Genomic DNA, 27,005 nt, shown 5'->3' with positions numbered 1-27,005 from the left:
AACTGTGAAATCTGAGCCTGCAGGGTTGGTTTGCAGTGACTGGAAAGAGGGAGATTCACTGATACACTTCGGAGCAGGATATTAAATGTCTCCTTGACATGCACAGCCAGATCCTCCATAGAGGGGCCAGAGTGCAGCACCGAGCACTTTGCCAATTGAGGGTGAAGTCCTACCGAGCCTGCCTTCAAGTGAATCCAAAGTGAAGGTGTTTCCCTCCCAGTGAGTGAGTCTTGGGTGGTCTTCATGAGGGGCATGAGGGGCATGGGGGTCCCTTCTTGATCTAGCCAGTCCTTGCCTTAAAAATAGATCGGCCGAAGAAATTGAATAGAAGGACTTTCCCCTGCCGCTGCATTGCTCTTGCTTTTGGGAAGGGGGATTGTTCCCAGGCTTGGTTTGTGGTCACCCTTTACAGGTTGGGCTCAGTAGGATGATGAATCCTGCCCAGCACAGCTGTGGAATGTTACACAGAGAAGCTCATGGTAAAGTCATGAGCAGGACAAGGAATGCAAAGGGACCAGATGCTGCTTTTAGGAGAGCATTGCTGCACTCCTGCCAAGTTACTCTGCCTGCTAGCAGGATTAAAGCCTACGAGGGCAGTGTGAAGCTAACATGAGTCCTTGGCTTGAACCTATGTTTGCAGACCTGCCTGTTCCAGTACTTCCAACCCCAAAAGTTCAAAAATCCAAAGTCAGACTCCCCCAAAATTACATTAGCTTCAAATCATGAGATTTAAAAAAAAATAAAAAACGTTGGGGTCTTTTAACTTGATTTCTGACCCATCAGGGTCCATTTGATTCATGTTTCAGGCTTTTCTCCACAACCATAAGGGCTAGAAATTTACTTTTTTGTAATGAAAACTGAGATTCTCATGTGACAAAATGACTCCAGGAGCTGGGGCTTTAAGAAAAACACCAAATATCGTGAGATTCATAATAAAATCTCGAGTTGGCAACATCTGCCCCGTCCCTTTTTCACTCTGCATCTCTAGTGTGGAGATTGCAATACCTGGCATGTAACCTGACTCGCACTGTCACACGGAACCCTTCCTTGTGCTTGTGCTGGAGCACTGCCGCTTCGCACAGCCCTTCAGGGCATCGGGCAAAGGCCTGAGTGAAGGAGGGACATGTAGAGTGATCTCAGCCATCCTGGAAGCTGAAGGTCAGCTCTGCTTCTGGGACCTCAGACCTGCATTTCAGTTCTCCTCTCTGTAGGACAGGAAACATGGAGAGAGATTAAAGATCAGCTCCAGTCAGTGAAGCGTTCCAACCAGTCCGTAAATTGCTAGTAAGAGTCTAATAATAATAAAAATTAATAATAAAGGAAGAGCTTTTCAAAAGCACACATGGGGGAAAGCATTTAGCCCCCACCGAATTTCAATGGGTTGGGCACCTTAACTGCCCTTTGTGTGTCTGAAATTTTTCCCAAATATCTTAACACCCAAAGACCCCAGTCAGGATTAGCACCCCATTCTGCTTGGTGCTGTGCAAACATGGATAAAGAGATGATCCCTGCTCCACAAACCTTATACTGGAAAGGACCCAAGAACAAAGCTGTGTATTTTTCATCAACATATTTTATCCTTAGGGTTGGGGGAGACTTCCAGGGATTTCAGAAAAGGGCTTCCAAATAAATGATTTACCAGGGCAATAAAGGATCAAGGGATGTTGGGATGGCATCTAATCTAAACCCCTTCCATCTACGAGGGGGTATCCTCCACCCACTGACCTATTATAGCTTTCCCTTAGCTGCTTATTGTTCTGCATGCCATTTATGGCCAGGGTCCCTTTCCTGCTGAACGTCAGTGATTAGACACTCACTAATGCAGTTTGTGCAGTATCCAGTCAGAACAGGCTGGCTTTTCTTTTGGGTAGCAGAAGTTCTTGGTTAGTTTCAAGTCATGAATCGGGAGTCCCATGGAAAAGAAGCCCTTGAGGAATTCCACCATGATTTCAACAATTTCCATCCCACCATCAACCTCAGCCTGGTCCAGTCCACACAAGAGATCCACTTCCTGGACACTACAGTGCTAATAAACGATGGTCACATAAACATCACCCTATACCGGAAACCTACTGACCGATATTCCTACCTACATGCCTCCAGCTTTCACCCTGACCATACCACACGATCCATTGTCTACAGCCAAGCTCTGTGATACAACCGCATTTGCTCCAACCCCTCAGACAGAGACAAACACCTACAAGATCTCTGTCAAGCATTCTTACAACTACAGTACCCACCTGTGGAAGTGAAGAAACAGATTGATAGAGCCAGAAGAGTTCCCAGAAGTCACCTACTACAGGACAGGCCTAACAAAGAAAATAACAGAATGCCACTAGCCATCACCTTCAGCCCCCAACTAAAACCCCTCCAACGCATTATTAAGGATATACAACCTATCCTGAAGGATGACCCAACACTCTCACAAATCTTGGGAGACAGGCCAGTCCTTGCCTACAGACAGCCCCCCAACCTGAAGCAAATACTCACCAGCAATCACATACCACACAAGAGAACCACTAACCCAGGAACCTATCCTTGCAACAAAGCCCGTTGCCAACTGTGCCCACATATCTATTCAGGGGACACAATCACAGGGCCTAATAACATCAGCCACACTATCAGAGGCTCGTTCACCTGCACATCCACCAATGTGATATATGCCATCATGTGCCAGCAATGCCCCTCTGCCATGTACATTAGCCAAACCGGACAGTCTCTATGTAAAAGAATAAATGGGCACAAATCAGACGTCAAGAATGTTAACATTCATAAACCAGTCGGAGAACACTTCAATCTCTCTGATCACGCGATTACAGACATGAAAGTTGCGATATTACAACAAAAAAACTTCAAATCCAGATTCCAGTGAGACTGCTGAATTGGAATTCATTTGCAAATTGGATACAATTAACTTAGGCTTGAATAGAGACTGGGAGTGGCTAAGTCATTATGCAAGGTAACCTATTTCCCCTTGTTTTTTCCTACCCCCCCCCCCCCCAGACATTCTTGTTAAACCCTGGATTTGTGCTGGAAATGGCCCACCTTGATTATCATACACATTGTAAGGAGAGTGGTCTCTTTAGATAAGCTATTACCAACAGGAGAGTGGGTTTGTGTGTGGGGGGAGGGGGGGAGAGAACCCGGATTTGTGCTGGAAATGGCCCACCTTGATTATCATACACATAGTAAGGAGAGTGATCACTTTAGATAAGCTGTTACCAGCAGGAGAGTGGGGTGGGGGGGAGGTATTTTTTCATGCTTTGTGTGTGTAAAAAGATCTACACTTTCCACAGTATGCATCCGATGAAGTGAGCTGTAGCTCACGAAAGCTTATGCTCAAATAAATTGGTTAGTCTCCAAGGTGCCACAAGTCCTCCTTTTCTTTTTGCGAGTCCCATGTAAACGGCCCTTCTTTTTTCTAGAGATGTCTGAACCCAGATCCCTGATCCAGGCGCTCCTGAACTTTGTCATACCCATGGCACTGCCTAGGCCCCATTGGTGGCTAGAAGCACCGAGCGGACTGCAGCTCACTGAGGCAGAAGTGCCTGTGCCACAGTCTCTGGTCCTCCTACTAAGACGCTGAGCCGAGAAACTGCTCTGCTCTTGGCTCCAACACAAAAGTGTCAGAAACAAAAGCTGTATCCTGTAGAACTGAAAACCCCAAACCAGCAGCAGTGGTGACCTTTAAGAGCCTGCAACAATACTGCAAACCAAGTGCTCCCCCTCTATCTGCAGAGCAGATCTCAGAGCCACGCTGCTTGCTGGGTTGGAATGCACCCTTGAGTTGCTTTTAGGTTGCTATGTAATGTTTGGGTTTAAGGGACGGATTGTAAGCTCAGGTAAGGTCGGACTGCTGTGATGCTGCTGCTTTGGGCTTGTCTTGTGAGGGAAGCGTTAGAAAAGTCAATGTCTAAAGCTGCGCTCATTGCATTAACAGGGGATCCTTGGGAGGGTTTCCTTCCCATGGAGTCAGGGCTGCTACTCCCATCAGCAGCAGGTGCCGCCTCTCTTCTCAGGAGCTGGCAGTTCATGCTGGAATTCAAGAGTAGAGGCTGCACTCGGAGTCCATTCCACGATGGGCACCAAAATCCAGTTCCTGTTTTATTCCTAGTAAATTAAGACAATAGGAGGTTAAGCGTCACTTTTCTCATACCCGTGCGGCTTTTGTTTTTGCTGAGAGACTGACTTTCCCAGGCTAAGGGAACCTCCCACTAGGGCCTAGGACCATCCTGGCAGAGAAGGCTGTGCCGTCTGAGAGCTCCAGCTGTCCACAGAGTGATGCTAATGGATGCTGCAGAGGCAGATTGTAGGTGTAAAATGGCAACCGAGCAGGTGCAAATAAACCCCAGCCTCAAAACAGGACCCACCTGTACAAAGAGGGTCAGAATATCCTGGTCATTTATTTTGGTCCATGAGTTTTATTTCACCACCAGACCTCAGCTCTGCTTCCTCTTCCCAAAGAGGCGGGATGGGCGGGAGTTACGGTTGCAGGCGGCTGTATTCTCCCAAATACGCTGCTGGGCAATAACTCCTGGACATTCATCGATAGACTTCCCAAAACCCTCCTGGTTACTATTGATATGTGTAGCTCTGCTCCACCCAGTCCCTGCTACGCAGGGGCCTTCTGTCAATCTAGCACCTTTCACCGCACAAAATTCACTTTAAACCACCTCAGGAAACAATTTTTTCACAAAATAGAGCAGCAGACATGGGTTCTGTAGCCTCCCCGTCAGAACATAGCCCCCCACCATCTCTCATGGTAAAGTTTAACATCACTTGTTCCTCTCCTTGTCTGTGCAGCTGGAGGCCAGCCAGAGTCAATACAACTGGACTCCAAAGCCAAAGACCAGGAACCCAGTGGAAACTAGACTTTGGAGAAAGATGCCCTGTGTTTCCTCTGCAAATGCCTCCCTCTGCCACCCTGGCCTCGGCAGGTCACATGTGGACAGAGCACTGTCAGTACTAGGAAACTTTGCGCATGGGTCTGAATTCTGTTTTTGTTCTAAGCAAATTTAGTGCAGTGGAACGGGAATAGGAGAGGAAGGGTGGCCATTGGCTGGGGGCTAGTTTGGGACTCGGGAGACCTGGGTTTAGTTCCCTGTTCTGTCACAGACTTCCTGTCTGACCTTGGGCAAGTCACTTAGCCTCTCGGTGCCTCTGTTCCCTGCCTGTACAATGGGACACCAGCACTTCTCTGCCTGCCAGGGCTGTTGTCAGGATAGATATGTCAGAGATCATGAGGCGCTCAGAAACTACAGTGGTGGGGCCATAGAATTACATTAGAGAGCTAGAAGAAATGGATTGATGGACCTGGAGTGTGACGGCTGTTGTTTATGCAGCGCTGGAGTACGGCACCTTTGGCAGCCCTGCCGGCTTTGCTCACCAGTGGGCATCAGCCCTGCCCTGCAGGGGCCAACTCTAGGAGCATGACGGTCTCCGTGCCCTTCATGGAGTGTGCCGAAAAGAGTGTTTCTGTGATGTGGATACTTGTCTGCTCCGAAGTGGAGCAAGCCAAGCAACAAGCTTCACATGGGCCACCACATAGCCAAGGGATGGTCATAATATGCAGTTGCTCTCAGGCTTGGCTGGATTCATGCCAGCAAGCTCAAAGTGAAAGGGCCTGGTTCTCAGTTACTCCATGTGCTTGGGACTGGGATGAGAGTGAAGGTGGTTTTCATCTACTTTTGCATTCCCAGAGTTTGGTGCCATACAAGGACCATCTTGGTCCCTGGTGTAAATTAGAGCTGCCTCAAAGCTGCTCTAACCTATGCTCTGCTCTTGACATGCTCCCCATCCACCACTATGCATGGGCCTGGGAGCAGAGCCACTGAGAACCCTTTCATCAGCTCTAGACCATGCAGGGACGTGGCAGGAGGCTATTTCTGCCTCTTTTGAGGGCCCTTTACACGGGTAGCTCGGTGAGCTGCGGCCAGCTGAAGGGGAACACGCACTATTTGGATTTGAGATGAGGCCTCCATCAAGCATCCGAGGCAGATGGCTTGTCATAGTCAGAGTCTGTCCTTTCCCTGCAGTAGCTGTATTTCCCGGATCTATCCAAGTGCGACTAGAATCCCATTCATCTTACAGAGTGCACAGCTGCTGAGCCCAGCCGCATTCCTCTCATAGCTGAACAGGGGCAGCTGTAGTGTGAGTTCATGGGCCCAATTGCATCCACAACCAAGGGTTGGTTCATAACCAGGCAAATGTACCCTTCTCCTGGCCCAGTCTGAAGGGGAGGCTGGGGGAGGTGTGATGTTGGAGAGAGGGACCTCCCCGCACTCACCCTGCAGTGGCATCTCCTGTCCCGCGGAGCTGAACCCAGCTATGCACTCCAGGCGTTGCGACCCGGCGCACTGGGTTGCAGCACCACTCAGGTATGAGCCAGCCATCTGGAGTGGGGAGTCAGGCTCAGGAGCCGCGGCTCTGGGGTGAGTTCAGGGTGGCCTCTGTCTCCAACGCCCCTGCCCCCACTCCCTGGGGCCTCCCCTCTGCAGCGGTCTGGGATTAGAGTTGCAGAGCTGGGGCGGAGGGCGCTGCAGCGGGTGGTTGGTGCCCCCTCCCCAGTTAAGTATAGCGCACCCATTGAATCAGGAGGCTACATCCGCCCCTGTGGCTGAGCATCCGCCTGTGGCTCAGCGCTCTGGCAGCCTTTGTGGGGAAGGCAGACACCCACTGAAGAGGTTTCTGGTGGTGTTAACTCTCTCCTGGCCAACCCCTGGAAGGCTGCATCCAGTCACTATGGCGAGTTGAGGATCTTGATCAGGGGTGGGCAAACTTTTTGGCCTGAGGGCCACATTGGGGTGAAAAACTGTATGGAGGGCCGGGTAGGGAAGGCTGTGCCCCCCCGAACAGCCTGGCCCCCGCTCCCTATTCACCCCCTCCCACTTCCCACCACCTGACTGTCCCACTCAGAACCCCCGATGCATCCAACTCCCCCTGTTCCTTGTCCCCTGACTGCCCCCTCCTGGGACCCACCCGCCCCAAACTGCTCCCTGCCCGGGATCCCACCCCCTATCCAACCACCCCTGCTCCCTGTCCCCTGACTGTCCTGACCTATTCACATCCCCGCCCCCCTGACAGGCCCCCCAGGACTCCCACACCCTATCCAACGCCCCCCCCCCCGTTCCCTAACCCCTGACCACCTCAGAACCTCCGCCCCATCCAGCTACCCCCTGCTCCCTGTCCCCTGACTGCACCCCGGGACCCCCTACCCAACCCTGTCACCGCCGCACGCAGGCTGCCGCTGCCCCCTTACCATGCCACTCAGAGCGTCAGGAGCTCACAGCTCTTCTGCCCACGCGGCAGCATGGCTGCATGGGAGGGGCAACAATGGGGAGGGGCAGGGGGTAGCCTCCCGGGCCAGGAGCTCCGGGGCCGGGAAGGACAGTCCCGCGGGTCGTATTTGCCCACCTCTGATCTTGATGCTGTGGGCTGCTGGCTTTGTGATGCCAGTGACATAGGGCTAGGAATCAGGAAGCCTTCGGATTGGCTAGAGGTTGGCTCCGTTTCTTTCATATTTAGGTTGGGCCAGTAACATTGAAAAGTCCTATCACAGAGAGACAATTGTTATCCCCCTTCCAACCCCTTCCCGTACGTAAGAGCTACGAGGAGATTGCTTAGGGCTGCAGCTTGACCTTTCCTTGGGCTGTGCAGTGCTCTGCCTCCAGTATAGACAGGAGGCTTCCAGGGGAAATCTGATGGAGAACAAATGGAGGGGTACATGTGCAGAGTGATATGAATGGGCTGGGGGGACGGGACATTCCACTAAATCATATGGGGAATTGCCCAGTCCAGTTTCCTCCTATGCTAACAAATACCCCCATCTCCCAAAGTCAATGGGTTGGGCTGGTCCTGAGGGAATCACTGACGATCCTCATGAATGTTTGGATTCAGGCGTGTGCATCAGAGCACAGGCTGGAAATCACAAACTGCAAGGGTGTTTTCACACCTGGCCAGATTTTGCTCTCACTAAAATCTGGTGTAAGTCCTTTGACTTCAGAGGGGCTCCTCTAGATTTACACCAGTGCTGCTGAAATCTGAATATGCCCCAGCGAGAGAGACAATCACCATATCACGGAATTAGTGACCCTTTCATGAACAATGGTGTGAGCTGCCAACAACAATACCATGTAGCTCTTCTATAGCACTTCTTATAGCTATGAAAGCTTATAGCTATAAGCTTATAGCTGTTTTACAAAAGAGGTCAGGATCATTATCCCCATTTTACAAATGGGGAAACTGAGGCACAGGGATGGGAAGTGACTTGCCCTCAGTACGCCAGTGGCAGAGCTCGGATTTAGACCCAGGTCTCTTCTAAGTCTTAGTCCAGTGCACTAGCCATTGGGCTCCACAGTATTTGCATTGATTTAGCATTAGAACCATCTACTCAGACCTGAAGTGTTTATTAGCTGAATTCAGCATCTGAGGAAACTGCTTGCGCTCTGCTCTGCTCCCACCTGTAGGAGCTCAAAGCAAGAGGAAACCATGCAAGAAAGAGAGCGGAAGTGAACCAAAGCCACATGAGAAGCTTTTTGGGTCACATGTAAGTCTGGCCTCTGCTGAATACATATCTCGTCTGATTCTCTGCAGCTTTTGATGTCAGTAACTGCATTGCTCTTTGTTCATTATGGCCCCAATTCAGCAAAGCACTTAAGAACACTCTTAAGTTTAAGCTCATGAGAAGTTCTATTGAAGGCAGTGGTACAACAGCGCTCACATGCGTAAGTGCTTTGCTACTTCAGGGCCTACATGCTTAGAGAAGTTACCAGCATTGCTAAGCTGGAAGTTAGAGTTAGGCAGGAAAGCACCAGTCACTATACAAGCAGAGGACTGCTATGAGCCAGGCACTTAGGCTGTGAATGTGAAATGAAGATGAACAAGGAGACTGAGTTATCAGTGGTGGTAAGGGTATTTAATGTCTCTCAGCCTTGAAAGATTCCAGAGCACTTCGGAAAAGACTGGCCAGCTCCTGCTCTCATTGTGGTCAACAGGAACTTCCCCCATTACTGAATGCAGCCATGTCCAGGATGGAACATGGCAGCTATTTAACCATGCACACCAATGCTACACAACCCTTTTAGCAAACCGTGTGTCCCATTGAAACCACAGAGGAAATGTAGAGAGAAAGTAATTAGCCGGTGGGAAGTGGGCCGGGACCTTGCAGGTAGCACCCCTGTTCTGCAGAGAGGAGCCAGGGGAACAGTGAGGACGAGTGCTCAGGGACTGTGTTTCGCACCACACCCAGAAGATGGCAAGTGAAGGAGCACTGTCGGGTTCCCTTTCAGCCCAGGACAGGATGTAGCACGTCAGAATGTGCTGCAGTGTCATCATATCTGATACTGCAGGATTTGGCTGCAAATGAATGTCTGTTGCCGAGACAAACCCCAGCGAGACTGATTAAAAGGAAATCCTTGTGGACTCTGAGGGGCGTCTATGCAACGGGCAGTCCCAGAGCTGTAAAGCTGCTTACTGCAGGAGCGAGGGGACACAGGAGAGTGAGGCTAAGCCTTGATGGAGCAAGCACAGTACTTTAGGAGAGTCCAGTTACAAACTGGCTTGAATCACAAGTGAAATGACTCCTAAGTAAGCTGCTTGGGAAATAGCTCGGACAGTCCAGGCTTGGAGGGTTATGCAGACAGATCTCTCAGCCCTTCAGGGAGACAAGAGACAGGGCCACCCAGCACTACCAGCCTGAGAACAAGCTTTTATGAACACTTGCTATGAAAACAGAAAGAGATTTGAATGATAACTTGAGGCTGCTTCCTGTTTACAAGGTGAGAACTAGATGATCTCCCAGGAGGGAGGCAGAGGTGTTTACAGCCCGGGCACCCCCGCCATGGATTCTGAGGACATGTGATCCTTCCTCTTGCTCCTGCACTCTGATTGGCTCCTGTCATGCTCTCTGGTCTGATTGACTGTCGTCCTCAAACTACTGCTCCGTATGCCTACCCCAAACATGGAGACCTCAGTTTTTGACCTTCCACCCATTTTGTCACCATAGCATCATAGAAATGTAGGACTGGAAGGGACCTTGAGAAGTCTCTATGCCAAATGTCTGTCTCCTTTGTCTTCCCCATCCTCCTCCTCATGGTGTGTATCCTCCCCACTCCTCTCAGACCAAATACACATAGTTCCTTTTCCGGTTAACTTGCAGTTAGTATCAGTGACAGAGTGGGGCAGGGGCAAGACAAGTTTAGTGTGGGAGTATGGATGGGAGATCTGAAGGCAATGATTAATGAGAGGACAGGGATTTGAATAATCATCAAAGGGTTACTGAGAAATAATTTGAGAGTGATTATGCAAAGCAATACCCATCAGCCAGTTAGATGTATATTTGAGAAATAGAGGCCCAGTTATATGTCACATCCTGTAGGTGCATCCTTCTATTCTGACTGGCTCTGGTCTGCATAAGAACTGTACAGTCTTTTCTCATAACCATGCAAATGATTTTGCAAATCCCTGCACTCTGATTAACTCCTGCCCTCAGCACTCCACATCCATATGCCCAAAAATTCCATCTCGGTGCAATATGGGATAGGCTCCAGCCTGCACAGAGAACATCTGGCATCTGTGCATTGAACGGTATTAATCACAGCACAGATGCAGCCAAGTGTAAGATGGTACATCATCCCTCCTTCCCCCCAGTGAAGGTCGATTCAGTGTTTCATTAGTAAAAATAACATAGTGGTCTGGGGGGGCAAAAGAACAACTGCTGTGGGATGAAGGGATGGACAGCACTCTTAAGCTAAAAAACCATGCCGTCCTGTGACTTTTGAAATCCCCTGCGGCATTTGAGCTGTTTCCTAACAATTCCTAATCTCCTTCATTTTGAGCCTAAATCCATGAAGGTTTCTTGTCACCCTCACCCAGGCTGCTCTCTTGCCTTGAATCCTTTTAATTGTTCGTAGCGCTATTGAAGGGCCAAATCCTGGCACCCTTACTCCAGATGAGCAGCACCTTACTCCATGATGTAATGGGATTCCTTGCATACTTATGTACCGCTCAGCCTATGGGTGGCAGAATTGTCACCTCTAATTGTATTCTAGTAACTGTACTGATTGGAATCGGGGCCCCATTGTGGCAATGCTAGAGCATATTCCTGTCCCAACTAGACAAGACAGGCACAGGAAGTATTACTGACCCCATTTTACTGGGAGTAATCATAGATGGGGAACTGGAGCATCTAGAGAAAGTGGATCACATCCTCACCTGGTTAAAATCCATGTAGCTCAAGTGAAGTCACCCAGCATCTGGCCCTAAATGATTAGCCCAAGGTTATGCAGGAAGCTTGTGGCAAAACTCAGAACTGAACTTAGATCCCTTCAGGCTCAGTGTAGTCAGTGCCTTAACCACAAGGCTATCAATCCTCTCTGAGAAGTCTGCCCTGCATGAACAGCTGCATCTAAGGGACATTATGCTCCCCATATGTTACCTTAGATGTGGGTGTTTCCCAGCACTGCCCATACAGGAAAGCTAGTCCTCCTGGAGCACTGTTCTGGGAGGAGGCCCAGGAACTGGTTGTGATGCACAGAGGAGGACTGATGAGAGAGCACTGCTAAGAGGGAGTGTCGGCAAAGGTTTGGAAGCTCTAGCAGCCTGTAGATTTGAGCTGGGTGGGAACTGGATTTTCTGTTTCATGGGAAATTCCATAATTTCCAGTTTCTTTCTATTCCGAAACAGAACGGAAGCCAAACCTTTGAAATTTCCCGCAAACAGAGATTGTGTGAGGGGGGAAAAAAAGGGGGAGGGCGGTTGATTAAAACATTTGGTTTTGGTAAAATCAAAACATTTTGCTCTGATTTTGACCCATTTAAACTACACACAACTTTTTAATATTAAAAAAGTGAATTTTTGTTTGACTAGTGTTTTGGAATGAAAAATCATAACATTCTATTCCAAAAAATGTTGAATTGGGATGTTTTTACATTATTAAAATGCTTTGTTTCATTTGTTTAAAACTAAATGTCAGAATCACCCTTTTAAAAACATTTTGATTTTGACAAGTGTCATTTTCCATTTAATTTTTTTTTTTAATGAAAAATTTCCAACCAGCTCTGCTGTAGATGTGATTAACAAAGAGCTGGTGTCCCCCAATCATCCTGGAGCCTCTGCAGACTCTGGCCAAGGCTTATTCTCCTACATGTAATCCTTGGCTGAGTTAAATCTCTCTGCCTGACCTCTCTGTTCCCCTCACAGCAGGGAATAAGGAGCAGGGGAGGAAGCTGCTCAGGTTTTGTGGCTGTGTGCAGCTACAGGAGTTTAGCACAGGAAGTCAGAGCTCTCGAGATGAGATGACCGGAGTGTAAAGGAAGTTGGAAGATGGGGGGATGGTGCAGAAGTGGCTTGGTCTGGGGGAGGGATAGAAGGAGAAATACCAGGGGCGTGATGCAGGCATCAGCACAGGGAAATGCTCCTTTGGCAGAGCCCAAGTTATGCAAAGCGCAGAGAGTTTTGACATGTGATACTGAACATGGTCTCTGCATGCTCCTATGCAAACTAGACGGTTTTGCCCAGAACTTAGTGATCTAAGCCAGGCCTGCCTCTTCTGTTTTCACAGTGGGGGGAGGAGGAAGCCCCTGGGGAGTAGGTTTGGTTATCATTGTGCCTGGTTTTCGGTTGTTGAGCAGCTGGGTAGGGTAGCAGAAGGGAAAGTGTCACGAATAAGCCTGTGCTCTGCTTTAGGAGCATATGTAGTGGCCCTTCCTAAATGAGCTGCTACCTATTGTTCTCCCGATTTCCTTACAGGGCTGCTTAATAGTCTGCAGCAGGGCCAGGGGAGCAGGGAGCGTATGTAGCTTTAAATGGATGGTTCTCTGCCAAAGGTTAGGGTTTAAGGCTCTCTTCAAAGCCCCCTCCCATTAATGTCTCATGGGAATTGGGTTTCCAGATCCCTTAGCTGGCTTTGACGGTCTCAGCGTCCTATCCTTCCATCTCCCTGTTCACTTCTCCTTTGACACATATGGGGTGGATTATGCAAAGTGCTCAGCAAGTCCTGGAGGCACTGAGTGTCCTCCAGTCGCTCAGGACCTTGCAGAATTGGTCCCCAAATTGCTTAACCTTTCTCCTCCTATTACAAAGCTCTGCCCACTCACACTGCAAACTACAATCAGAACATCTGAAGGGCACAAAGGATGGAGATGATGGTGGATTTAACAACCCTCTTGTATGTTCCCTGGCTCTGTTTTAAGGGCCCTGACAGCAGAGCTCGGGGAGCACGGGGGGGGGGGACTGGACCTGCTTTAACTTGAGTTGCTGGGAGGAGGTTCTCTTCAATAGGTGGGAAGCTGATGATGCTGGTTTGTTTGCCTGCTGTGTACTGCAGCTGCCCTAGCACTTCCCCTGTGCCCTGTTGTTTGTTTTTAGGTCCAAGCTCTCTGGAAGGACAAAACCACCCAAAGACCTGGGTGGATTAAGGAATAGGTCAGCTTGCGAGTGACTATTTTAAGGAGGAGGAGAGTGCAGATGCTTACACTCAGTCTGCATCTCTTTGAGACCGAGGTCTTGCATGGCAGAGACATGACCAGTTCCTCAGTTTGGTTCTTGTCCCTGAGCTGGGGCATGCTGGGAAGAGGAGAGGAACCTGGGACTCTCTGTTGGCAGGGTCGCTTCCCCACGTCACACTGTGGATGTTTCACTTGAGGCTGCTGCAATAAGCGTCTCTCCTCTGTGGTTCTATTTTATGTGACCACTTTGGAGACAACCTGGGAAGTTCTGGGCTACACTATCCCATGCACAAATAACGGTCACTCATTCCATGGCCTGCAGTGGAGCAAAGCTTCCGCCCGCTACCTCCCAGGCTCAGTGAAGTGTATTGCAGGTATGATAACCTGCCTCTGTGTAACGTCCTCCCCAGCTCGGAGGGGCTGGCTCTTGAGAACATCCCCCTCGGCCATAGAGCCCCATCTGTAAAACACATGCTGCAGACCAGAGGCGACCATTGATTTTTCTGATGATCCTGACTTTCCAATCCAGTGTGCTGGCGTTGTCCAAGACTGTCCAGCTCACACAGTCCTGTGTCGGACTGACAAGTCAGACGCCAACCACAGATCACCCTTGCCAATTGCAAAACTGCTGTGACACATATTCCACTGAGAAGCATATTTCTCTCTTGCAATTTTGCTTGTGGACAGTTTAAATGTCTGTATAAAGGCCACTGTGGCAGGAGCCTGGTCTCCCAAATCTCTCCCTGGTAAGGTGCTTTGCTCTGTCAGTTGGATAGTAGGAAGAAGAGGAATGGTCAGGAAGCAAACTCCCTTCCTCCCGGTACTGGATGGGCTTGAGTTGTCCTGCTGGCTGTTTAAGGTAGCAGGGATGGGTTAGGGCAGGGCGAACTCCTCCCCAGTACATCTCTATGGAGTACTAGTGACTTACATAACTTGCCTGGCCCCTCATTAGGGCTAGGAAGAGATGGCACCAGAAGGATTTCTCCCATCCCTGCCCCAACAGCTTTAGCTGTGAGAACCTGCTCCCAAAAAGGGGTTGGAGGAATCTTTATTTTTTCTCCTTATCTGTCTTTGAGTTTGTTCCTGTGTGAATGAGTGGGGTGGTTCAAAGGCCAGCCTTCCCCCGCCTTCCCCATGCCTCAGTGTGTTCTTCGCCACGTGGGAGATAGATTTCTTACCCCAATTAGAAGCAAAGGCCAGCCAAAAGATGGAGAAGACCGACTGTGGCCAGTAACCCAGAGAGGCTGCCTGCATGCAAACCCATTGATATGTCCTGACCTGGACAAAGTGCTCATGCTGCGTCGAGCGTTTGCCCGTGGGGTTAGTTTGGGAGCAGACATGCTGTCAGAGGGCGACGTACATTCAGCTTGCAAATGAACAATGGATAGCAGTGAAAGCCTGGCCCAAAGGCATGTGTTACCATCCATCTGACTTACCCAGGCTGGCAACCCACTGAGCTCCCTGATCCTGTGCCAATGCACCATTTGGGCAAAGAGGAGTTCATACAAAAGCACAAGAAAGGGAGTAGTCTTAGGTGAAGCAACTTATTGTAGTTGTAGGAAGTAGGCTTATTCGTAGATTGCATCATGGGTCTCTGTGTTACGGTACGTTTCAGAGTGGCAGCCGTGTTAGTCTGTATCCGCAAAAAGAACAGGAGGACTTGTGGCACCTTAGAGACTAACAAATGTATTTGAGCATAAGCTTTCATGGGCTTATGGTATGTGATTTGTGTCAGAGCCAGACACTAGAGCCTTTAGGAGAGGGTGGATAGGGAGTGTCTGCCTTCCCATGTCCCAAATTATTCATGTAGCACCAGTACAGTAGTGATTAGACACTTGAAAAAAGACGACAGGGTCCTCTATTCCCAGGTAGTCATTCTCCAGATGTTTCCAGGTACTCTCCCACAATGGGACTCCAGTCCCCAGTGTTCCCTCTAATTTTTCCCAGCATGTGCGGAATGATTTCTGTTATGTGCATCACCTCCATGTTGGTGCACATAACAAAATTAATGTGGCAGGGTGGGGCCGAGGGGTTCGGAGTGTGGGAGGCAGCTCAGAGCTGGGGCGGAGGGTTGGGATGTGTGTGTGGGGGGGTGAGAACTGCAGCTGGGGGTGTGGGCTATGGAGTGGGGCCGAGGATGAGGGGTTTGGGGTGCAGGCTGCCCCAGGGCTACAGTGGGAAAGAGGACTCCCCTTGGGCTGGGCATCTCTCCCCATTGGGGCTGGGCCGGGGCTGGGCTGAGGCCAGGGGCGGGGCGCCTCTCCCATGGCCATGGCCGACCCAGGGCTGGGTTGGGGAGGGGAAGGGGCCCCTCTCCCCCAGCTGTGGCAGGTCCAAGGCTGGGCTGGGTCTGGTGGGAAGAAGTGCCTCTCCTGGCAGGTCCGGGGCTGGGCTGGGGCCTGCAGAGAGAGTCGCCTCTTTATCAGGCATCTCTCCCTGCTGCAGCCCTGAGCAGCGCTTAATAGGCTGCTGCACAACTGTACAGCTTAGAGGGAACTTAGGTCCTGATTAATGATGGGCTTGATTCACCACTGCCCTGCACCTTGTGTCATCATTGGCACCCAGGGAAAGCAGACAGGTATCCCTTTACGTCCACCTTCCAGAGCTGGAAAAGCCAAGATAAATGGCAAGGTGGTGGAGAGTTGGGCCCAGTGCATTTATGGTTTTACTAGCCCAAATCCACCGAAGTTCCTTGTCTTGTGTATTTATTTCCCAACAAAAGTGGTTCATAAAACTATCTTCTGCTCATTCACCTTGTTTAATAGATTGTCCTGGCTATCCTTGCTACTTGTTGTTTCTTAGCTGGGTTGGTTTAAGGGCTGGGCCTGTTCTAGCCCACCAATTCCTCTGGCTTGATTACTCCCAGCAAAAGCCTCCCTCCTGCTCCAAACACAAGGGGCTAGACTTGGCACAGGGGATTCCACGCAGGCGAGGGGAGAAGTACTCCTCAGGCTGCAGTAGCCCCAGTTGCTCCTGCACCTGCTGATCTGGGTGGGGCTCCATGTAGCCAAGAGACCAGCAGCCCTGCTCCCTCTAACTCCGCTGTCTGAACACGTGCAGGGAGCCCCTAGAGGATTGAACTCCACTGTGCATAGAGGGTGCAAGACTCCTCAGATAATTGCCCCCTCCCTGTGCAACAAAACCCCAGCAGCTCTGTGCCTATGTGGCCCTCGTGTTCGTGGAAGAAGAGGTAAGACTGGCTCCTCGGTGAAGTCCCAGTGTTGAACTGGAGACATCAGAGTCCCCTCTGTGGCAGTGGGTCGGGATGTAGGACAAGCTATTACTAGAGGGCAGGCATAGGCATGGGAAATAGGAGTGCAGGGGGTGCTGCACCACCCCCAGGTTTTACATGAGGCCTCCAGTCCTGCACCCAGGGCTCCACTCCCCAGCTCAGGTCCTGGGGGTCGGCCCCATGCCCCGCTCCCCAGCCGCTGGCTCTACACCTGGGAGCCCTGCTCCCAGCTCTTGCCCAGGACTCCATGCCCTGGCCCTCTGCTAGGATCCTGGCCACCAGCCCCACTCCCCAGCTGCTGGCCCTGTGCCAGGGGCCTATGTTCCGGCCCCACTCCCAGCCCCGTGAGTGGGGTTCTGCTTCTGGAGCCACAGGTGCTGGCCCCGCTCCCCGGCCATTGGGCCCCACATCCAGCCCCACCCCCTGCTCCCAGGGCTCCACTCCCTGCTCCCAGGGCCCTGCTCCTGGCCTCACATGTGGCGTCCCGGCTGCAAGCCCCTGCCAGGGGCTCTGCTCCTGGCCCCATGCCCCTCCTCAGCTGTGGCCACATCCTCAGCCCCCTTATCCCTGTCTGGGTCCCCTCTTCCTGGAGACACAGCCCTGCTCCCAGCCTTAGCTTGGGCAGGGGGGTGGAGGGTGCAGACAGGGGTAAGGGGGCTGGATTTTAACACCCCTACTATTAAAAATGTTCCAGTGCCACTGAGGGCAGGATCAGGCAGCAGGAGGAAGAGCTGGCTGGGCTGGGAGGAAGATACATCGGGGGTTAGAGGAGATCAGTGAGGTCACCCCATTCATCTCCCAGCGAAATGCACAAATGCAAAGTGCTGTTCAGCACAACTATCATCACTTACAGCAGAGGAGCGGCCAACTAACCTGCTGTGTTGGCCGCAAGGTGATGGTCTTGTGGCTAAAGCACAGGGCTCGGCATCAGGAGATCTGGAGGCTGGTCATCATTCTGCTACTGATTTCCTGCATGACTTTGGCCAAATCCCTTAACCATGGTGTGACGTGGGATCCCGCCCCCCACAAGTGAAATGGGGATGATCATGCTTAGCTGAGTGGCAGGGGAGTTGTGAAGCCCAGTTCATTCACACATGTGCTGTGCTTTGAGATCCCGCCAGCACTGTGGGATGAATGCTTCCCTGTTTTCCAGATCGCCCCTGTGTGACAGCGCCCTGAGTTTTCGAAATCCCGATAAGCTGAGTCAGCTTCACCTCCTCTCCTTTTTAGAGCAGAGACTTTCCTCTGAATTACTGTGTCACAGAGTTTTTATTTTTAATTGGCTCTTTTGAACTGCCCCCCCCTCCGCTTGCCGGTTCCACTCCACTCTCTGCACCCTGGGCAGTAATTATCCATCTGCACCCCCACCCCCCGCACTGTTGGGTGCTCATAATTCACAGAGTGACAAAGCCCCTTTGATCATTGACTAGTATTCTGAACCATGTGACCCTGAAGGGGGCGGGCCTTCTCTGCTAACATCGCCAGGAGCCTAGAGTGTTTCAACTGCTGGGGTGAGTCTTCTCATTCTCCCTTTGTTCTTTCCAATAATCCCCCTTCCCTCTGCCTCGCCGTGTGCTGCACGGGGACTCGCCTTCTCTCCGGCCACAGCTTCCCTCGCAGGGCTGGGGACCTGCATGCCAGGGTAGGGATGGGGGGAAGGCAGCAATCCTAAATTGTGATCGTGGGCTGCTTTCAATGGTAACGTGCAAGGCTCAGCAGAGCAGGACGCCTTCAAGCTTCTGTCCCCCTTCTGGAGATGGGCAGGTTTCAGCAGCTCTAGCCCTGCTAAAAGCTTTCAGCCTCCAGGCTGAGTCATTGTAACCAGAGAGAGACAGGGATGGGGGAATTTTGTTTCCATGCTCCGACCAGATTCCGCCTGAGAAAGAAGAAAAGAGCTTTGTGCTTCACAGCTATCTCTTTGTAAATATTTGGCCAACTGAGCCGGGTGCTTTAGTTTCTTTCTCTCTGGTGGTTTCTTGCCCTTGCTTTGGAAGGAGCTTGTTTTGCTCTCCTTGAGACGGGGACTTAACTGTAACTCTCCTCTTGCCTTTATCTAGCAATCTCTTTTGAAAGAGTGCAGAGCGTGTTTTCCTATAAGCCCGGGGGGAGGGGGGGAGTCCAAGTCGGTTTGTGTTCGCTTGAAACTCAAATGAGTACTTTTCTTTACGCCGTGTTCTCAAGTGTCGCTTTCAGTCAGTGTTCCTGCTGCTGTGTTACCCTTTACAAGCCTTTTCATGATGAAAACTTTCAGGGCTGCAGGGAGATATAGTGAGGGGATTGGGGGAGGGCAAGACGTTTTCTTTGCAACTGACTGGGAGCTCCCAGTTCTTAAATGATCACTTGGGACAGCTGCTTGCATTGCAGCAGGATCACTGAAGGTTGGGAAACGTGTGTTTATATGGCATTATGGGAAAACCGTAGTCCTACTAAGTAAATGCTTTTCCTGGGACTTCTCAGACAGACAAGTGCTTGGGCGTGGGGTCCTTCGGCAGGTACAGATCCAGCAATGACTCTTGCAGTGAAAGGGCTTGTTTACAGGAAATGCACTCTGTTCTTCCAGGGCTGGTATCCCCAAGCAACTCATTGTTGCCTGGCACTTTTAAATCCAAACAGACTGAGCACCAGATTCTTAGGGTGGCCCTGCTCCCTCAGCTACAGTATGCCTTGTGCTGCTTGAAGCCAGCATCCTTGTTGGGAAACCAGCTTTTTTCCAGGAAAGTTTAGACTCTCCTTTTAAAAGAGGCCAGATTCATTCCTTGGGTAGCTCCACTTCAGTCAGCAAAGTAGCATCTGGGATGAATCTGGCCTGATCTATCTAGTGCCATGAGCATCCGCTGAGACAGTCTTTACCCTTTATGAAGGATGCTTTCTTTTCCATAACAGGCAGGGGCTGAGGGCTGAGCAAGCAGCTGAGTATGTAACTGTACCATTGTTACTGGCGGAGTGAGATTGTTTCCAGGTTTTTCTGTAACGACCATCACCACAGTATGCAGGATGCATTTATGTTATTAATGCAGAGAACTGAGAATGGAAACCAGTTTCTGAGTTCAGGTCCAGGTGTGTTCTGGTTCAAACCCACTGGCTTAATGTGGACTACTCTTTCATGTAAATTCCCCACCGTGCACTGGCATAGATGCCATGTGGATCAGATAAAGCAGGCCATCTGTAGGACCAGGGGTGTAGGGTACCATTGCTCCAGCATTTTAAAACTGACTATATAACAGAGTTGCTGAAGTAACCTACCATCCCAGGGGGGTGGGTTTCTCCTGTTAGGAAGCCTTACAGATTAAAATCTAGATTCTGGGTTGGATTCTGCTCTGATGCATGAGCATAGATCTTGTGATGCAAGGTTTGCTTGTACAAGCCCATACAGGAGCTGCTTTTAGTGGGTATGCGACCATGTGGGTCTTATGTTTTTAGGGGACCAGATCTGGTTCTTTTAAGCACTTCTGTTCAACCCCTTCCAAAATCTAGCACTGTGCTGCTTTAAAATCCCCCCCCCCACCCAAGGTTAAAGTGTAAATTCATGAGAGTAATTGCACAGGGCCAGCTATGACCTAGCCCTGACCCTGCTGTGAAGAGCATCAAATAAGAGATGTGGGTATATAGGTTCCCCACTCTCAGCTTCATGCCTTTATTGGAGCAATGTGCCCTAGTGTATAGAGTACTAGACTGGAATTCAGGAGACCTAGGTTCGGTTCCTAGCTCTGCCACTGACCTGCTGTATCACCTTAGGCAAGTCATGTCCCCTCTCTGTGCCTCAGTTTCCTCAACTATAAAAGGGGGATGACGATATGTCTTTTGTAAAGTGCTCTGAAATCTACTGATGAAAAGTGCTATATATGTATTATTATGTCATGAGTTCATCTTGCACTCAGAACAGTTTCCCACTCCTTCTGTGCCAAAGTGTCCATACTCTTATTGGAATTGGGGCAGCAATCAGTCCTGCACTGCTTCCCCCACAGTCCCCAGTGTAGGGGGCATGCCAAGGGCAGGGCCAGGGACCTGCTGGGAGCAGGAGAGGGCATATCCATAGCACAGGGCACTGTGGAGATTCTGTGCTGGCACACAAATCTTAGGCTGTGTCTACACTGCATTTAGATGCCTGCGGCTGGCCTGTGCCCGCCGACTCAGGCTTGGGCTCTAAGGGGTTGTGTCATTGCGTGTAGGCTCTGGAACCCTCCCACCTTTCAGGGTCCTAGAGCCTGGACTCTAGTCCGAGCCCGGAAGTCTACACAGCAGTGAAACAGCCCCACAGCCCAAGCCCCACGAGCCTGAGTCAGCTGGCACGGGCCAGCCACTGCTGTGTAGGCAAACCCATAGGCAGCCCATGGGAGGAGAGCAATCTCATAAACTGCTCTAATTTATGCCTGGGGCCCCACGAGCCGTGAATCTGGGCCACACAAAGGTGCGGTGAAGTTACCTCTGACCCCTCTCCCGCCAGTCTCTGCCTTCTGTGCTGAGTCTCCAAAAGGTTCAGCACAGGATGAGACCCCGTGTTTTCCAGGTATCCTTCCTGCCTAGTTCTCTTCACTGATCCTATCACCACACTGTCCCTTACCTGACCCATTGCTCTGTGCCTAGTCTTGTCTTGCTGAGTTTGTAAGCTCCTCAGGGTGCGGCTTGTGTCTGACATTGTTTTGTAATGCATCCTGTGTGTTTACAGCACTATAATAATGATGCTTAACACTATCACAAAGTAACTAGTGCAACCCATGTAACACTTTTTAGTTAAGGTGAATGTCTCCTTCTGTTAATACAGCAGAAAGTCTCCTTGTCTGCTGGTGGAATAAAGTCCATCTCCTGGAGAGGACATCAGAGTGCAGTACCCAAGAGCTGTGACAGCACAGTGATTAAATATGACTTTTAAAGTCTGCCAATATTCTAACCAATAGGATAGCTGTATACAAATGAACCAAGGTCCAACTGTATTGTGATTGGTTGAATAATCAATAATGTCTCACTTCTGCACTCAGCAATCAGCTGTTCCTAACTTTTTTGAACTCCTTTGAAGGGAGGGACTCTAAATGTTTTCTTCTTTCCCCTTGAACAGAACACAAAAGAGATTTTACATTGTAAATTTTTTTAATTTTAAATACCATGGTTTTCTTATTAACGCAGTGTGGTGCCCTATATGCTATACCTAACATAGGAACCCCGTCCGTGATGCGGGGGTTGGAGGTTAGGCATGCATTGCAGGTTCCGATCCCCCACACAATCCATCCAAGCCTCATTCTGGTTATCACAATGTCCTAGACTACAGTGTTGTCTTGATGTGTAGTTCAAATGAACGGGTGAGAGCCAGGACTGGGTTTTATTCCTGACTCCGCCAGTGCCGTTTTGTGGCCTCAGGCAAGTCACTTAACTGCTCTGCAATTCGGTTTATTTATCCCTGAAAGAGGGTTAATACTTTCCTATCAGGAGTGTAGAGAGGCTTAATTAATTCACAAGAGAAAATCTTGCTGAGTTAATGTTGCCAGTGCATTTCAAATGGAGCCCAGATAACAATCCCTCCAAAAATTCTAGCCTGGGTTGAAATGTGGCATGTGAAATTTCAAGGGAATTGGATTCTTTTAGGGAAGTTGAGTAATTGCTGGGAGGGCTTGATAATCAGGTTTGTACCAGGAAGTTGGTTTCAACCTTAAGTCCGGTTACCGCCGCTGCATGACGTATATAAAGCACTTTAAGATGCTCAGGTGACAATTGTTTGAGAAATGCAAAGGATCATTATCACATATCCCCTGCTCAGTGTGTGTGGGTACGGTCTTCTAACTTGCAGTCAGCTATAATTAGGCCGTAGCTGTTGCTCTCAGAAGCATGTGCCCTGGTTTCTACTGGAAAGTCTCAGTTGTGCTCAAGAGAGGGAAATGGAAGTCCATCCTCACCATGCTCTTGAAATGGCCTTCCATGCGCCCTGAGAAGTGAGAGTCTCTTGAGCAGGGCCCTCCTTTCTCAGAATTCCAGGGTTCTCTGGAACTGCAGCATAGGAATTTGCTTTCCCAGGGGTTTGCTGTTGTGAGGATACTTCAGCATCCTGCAGAGCAATAATAGACCTCCCACTGAAATCACTACCTGTAATCCCCATCCTGTTTATAGAAAGAGATGCAGCCTCACTGTAGCTCTCGCTGGGTCATAGAATTCCATGGCCTCTGTTACCTTAGAACGGTGGTGTCCAAACTGTGGTCAGTGCAGAGCTGGCTGGTCATATGGCCCTGGCTCCTCTTGCTAAAAATATATTCACTCCTTTCCTAATACACATTTTTCACGTAATAAGCAATTGCTGTCATTGCCGCCGGGCTGTTATTTGATTGACAGCAGGAAGGGAGGTGGCCAGGGGATTTCTTGTGATGTGGTTAAACTGTTGCATACTGGGAACTCCTGCTCGGGGCTCACGCTCCTTTCTCCTGCTCTGAATTTTTAAACTCTGTTAAGATCATAAATGATGTTGAAATCTCCATCCTCATCTGTGTTGCCCCCAGGTGTGTTTGTTCTTTCGAGGGCCAAGTACTCAGATCTTAGGAACAGGAGCTAAGGTCCCAGCCAGGACTTTTGGTGCACAAGTTGCTTATTGACAATCTCTTGGCTTTCGCGAGGGTCCAGAGAGCACTGCAGGATTGATCGGCATCAGACGCTAAACCCCTGAAGCACAGATTTACATGCCTGCTCATTGAAGGGGCCTTTGGAGCAGAGAGAAAGAAGAATCAAAATCTTCCTGAGCTGCTGCTTTAGTGGCAGCATCTCTGTATCTTCACTTTCATGGAGGCTTTTGATTTGTTTTCTGACAGGAGGAATCACTGAATGGAAGACAAAAAAACATGTTCTTCAGTGTTTGGGGAGGATTGTGAGTTAGATGGAGGCACCATTTGCTGTGAGCTTTCTCCTGGCTCAGCTGGAAAAGGTTAATTTTTTCCATTCCCCCAGTAACACTCTTTCCCCAGGATGATTGTGGGGAGCAGGGGAATTGCCTCTGTCACTTTCTCAGGGATGGCTGGGCAATAGGGAATGTCTGTAGCTGATTCTCCTGATTCATAGATTAAAAATAGTAACATGCAGCCCCTATTGGACAGTCCACAAGAGGTGGAAAGTACGAACATTTGAAACCAGACTGGACAACAGACTTGCCCACAGTGTGTGTGAGACAGGGGCACTGACAGCTCAAGTTTTATTCCCCCTAATGTGGCTTTCTGCTGAGTTTCATTGGCATAATTTCCCCCTCTGTTTATCGCCTCCACGTTTCCCCACTGGTCAGCGACACTCACTGTAGGCTTCCTCTCCCGGAGCCCTCCCATTGTTAGCCACTGGCCCTGGAGCATCTTCAGATGAGACCCTCATCTCAGGGTGCCACTTGTCCTAACCACTAGTGCTGGGAACTGTATTGTGATCCTGTTTTCTTAGTGCAGTGTGGGACTTTGCTTTCCCATCACAAACTGTAGGCAGTGGCCAGCCAATCTCACAGTGGCCTTTGATGCCCCTTCAGGACTGAGGGCAGCCACTAACTGGTGCTGTGTCAGACCTCGCCTAAAACAGGGGAGCTGCCCCCGCTCTACCTTGGGCAATGGGACTCCATTCAAATGCCTCCTTCCCCCTTGCCAATGGGCCAAGCTGTTTCCCGCTCTGGGCTGTTTCCCTTTGACCCCTGGGCCCATGCTGGGCTGGGCAGGCTCTGAATCAGGCCAGCAGGGGCTGTCGGAGGGTGGGGCAGGCCGGAGTGGGTGGAATAGGGACAATGCCAGCGAGCAGGCGGGAAAAGTAGAACAAAAGGCAAGGCCTGTATTTTTGTCCCTGGCGGTTGGGGCAGCCAGCTGGCTCCTCCTTAGTGAGAGCCCAGCCCCAGCTGCTGAGCAGAAGAGGCTTCTCCTTGTTCTCTCTTCGCAGAAGAATTACCATATGAATACCGCTCTTTCCCAATCCCAATGAGGCTGGCTCCTCTGGCGCCCAAGGAAATGCAGATCGCAAGGGCGAGGCCTGGCTTTAGGCACTTCTGCAACTGCATCTGCACAACAAGGCCCTGCTGCTTGGCAGGCAACGGGAGCCCTTTCTCCCAGCAGTTCCATGGGAATGTGGATTTGCGACTTGCGCTCTCTGCAGGGATCCAGTTTGCAGGGCATGTTCTCTTGCCAGGAGGACTAGATCAGTCAATTAGCCCTAGGCAGCAGGGTAATCCCAAAGTGAAGGTTTCAGAGGGGTAACCGTGTTAGTCTGTATCACGAGTCCTCGTTCTTTCCCAAAGTGAAAGAATCCCAGTAGAAATGGGACTGCAGTAAAGTCCAAATCCAGTTCTGGGAAGGCTCTGATCCACATCAGAACTTGGTGACCTGTTCCACTCTGGAATGGCCAGACTGAAGCCACCATAGTCCTGTGGCTCGGGCACTGCCCTGGGAGTCTGGAGTGCTGGGTGCTAATCCAAGCCCTGCCATTGCCCTGGTGTGTGACCTGGGGCAAGTTCCAAGAGCTCGGTTTTGCCTCTCACTCTGTGTCTGTCTTGTCTGTTCAGACTGGAAGCTCTCAGGCAGGGACTGTGCATCCGGAGCCTGCTGCACTGAGCCCTGATCACAGCTGGGGAATCTAGGTGCTGCTGTAATACAGATACTAATAACTAAAACATTGGCTATCCACCAGAAGTTGGGATCCAAATCGGCCCGCACCAGCCAGGAGCCAAGGACATGTGTTGGGGAAGGAGTGCTGGGCTCTGCCCATCTGGGAAGAGAATCATAAGGTGCTTTCTCTTGGTGAGTTGCAGCTAAGAGGAGAGAAGGGATTTCCCTTTTGGGTCTGAGTCAAACTGGCATGAGAGGGGAGTTAATGAGACGCTCCCAGGAGTGCCTCTCTGCTAAGTTGAACGTTAAGATACGGTGACCCTAAAGCAGGCCTGGAAATGTCTAGGAACATATTTTCTAGTCTCTCCTGAGACCGAAGAGGGAAGGTGAGACCTTTTGCATTGTTGCTGGAATCCCAACAGTTGCACCCAATTATCCCCTGCGTAGACCCGTCCTCTGACCAAGAGTGAGTTGAAGATTTGGGGTCCATCAGTGTCACTCATTAATCAGCCGGAGGCACCACTCTCGTGCAGTGCGGGACACCCCTTCTTCAGAGGTTCAGTGTGTTGCCTTCACAGGACTGGGGAGATGCCAGCCGGGGCTGTTGCACATGGCCATGCAGCATGCCACACTGCTGGGCCAGCTAAATGCATTATGATTTCCTCAAGTCCTTCCTTGGGGACTGCTACCATCCAGTCTCCTCCACTTCATATGCTGGAGGGCTCTGAGGATGCTAAACTGGAGCCTTCTACCTAATTCAGCCCAGAGCCATGCAGCATGTGGTCATTGGAATCTCCCCCACTTTCCAGGGGACAGTGCTCTAAATATCAAGTCCGGAAGGTCCAGCTCCCAGTCTGTTTCCAGGGAGTCAGCGCCTCCTGTGCCGTTCGCTGACGTGAGCGTAAGCCATGAAGCACAGCCGGGCATGTGCTGGTGTCGGACGCACACAGCAAGCAGCAGCCACTGTCACAAGTAGCTCTGCACTCTGCTGTGTGCTCCTGTGCTTGCCATGGCTGTGCTCAAACGAGGCAGCTTGGGATACTCCTGGACCAATGAGTTTGCTCTGCCGGGCCACGACTACAGGAGCATTTGCAGCTGGGGAGCAATGAAGCACTTCCCCTCCCAAGAGAGATGCTGAGGTGGAATTAGTGAGCTCCAGAGTTAACCCTTTACCTGCTGGCCTCCAAAGCTGTCTGTATGCTAGGGTGAAAAGCGGAACATTGCCTCCTCCGTGGTGAGACCTAGGACACAGGGCGGCACTGGAGATGTGCTTTGTCTTGGGTGGATGAGAGAGCACCACAGGGGTTTCAGTGAAAGCCATCTCCCAGGTTTAGGGGCGGGGTAGACACCTGCTTTACCTCTCCTGTAAGGTGCTACCACTAAGGCTCAGTGAACTGACACTGATTTGAGCATTTAGGGGTCTGATCCTGTGAGGTACTGAGCATCCTTCATGCCCATCGAAGCCCAGGATGGTTGAGGGGGCGCAGCACCTTGCAGCTTCAGAACCTGCATCTTCAAGCCCCAGTCCCGTTGCCCAGCAGCACCGTGGGATGTGCTGCTGCACCCACCCTGTGTAAGGCTGGTGCACTGGGTTCCCAGGGAAGTGTTTCCTCAAGGAGGAAGCGGGTGAGACTGGCAGGGGTGAGGGATGTCCTCCATTGAGCGCTCACTCCCTGCTGGTGCTGCAGTGCAGAGATAAACAGGAAGCTTGTAACAACGCATTTATCATCACGGTGAGCAGAGCTGACACGAGAGGCTGGGACCAGCCCAGGGTTCCCACTTGGGTTGGGT

General features: G+C 50.6%; 1 protein-coding gene across 3 annotated transcripts in view; it reads left to right on the top strand.

Annotated features, from left to right (window-relative positions):
- SEPTIN9 (septin 9) overlaps positions 1-27,005 on the top strand; it is a 144,622-nt gene that overhangs the window by 55,221 nt on the left and 62,396 nt on the right. Inside the window, exon 1 of one of the 3 annotated variants that reach the window (XM_077833215.1) lies at positions 18,142-18,188. The exons of 1 other annotated variant lie outside the window; for it this stretch is intronic. The gene's annotated coding sequence lies outside the window, so the exon portion shown is untranslated. Of the gene's footprint in view, positions 1-18,141; positions 18,189-23,479; positions 23,576-27,005 lie in introns of those variants that run through there. One more of the 3 variants, XM_077833214.1, reaches the window with a different exon arrangement.

Source organism: Eretmochelys imbricata, chromosome 14, assembly GCF_965152235.1.
Source record: "Eretmochelys imbricata isolate rEreImb1 chromosome 14, rEreImb1.hap1, whole genome shotgun sequence".
Classification (NCBI taxonomy): Eukaryota; Metazoa; Chordata; order Testudines; family Cheloniidae; genus Eretmochelys; species Eretmochelys imbricata.
The sequence above is the reverse complement of the archived record's forward strand: the minus strand, read 5'-3'. Positions and strand labels throughout refer to the sequence as shown.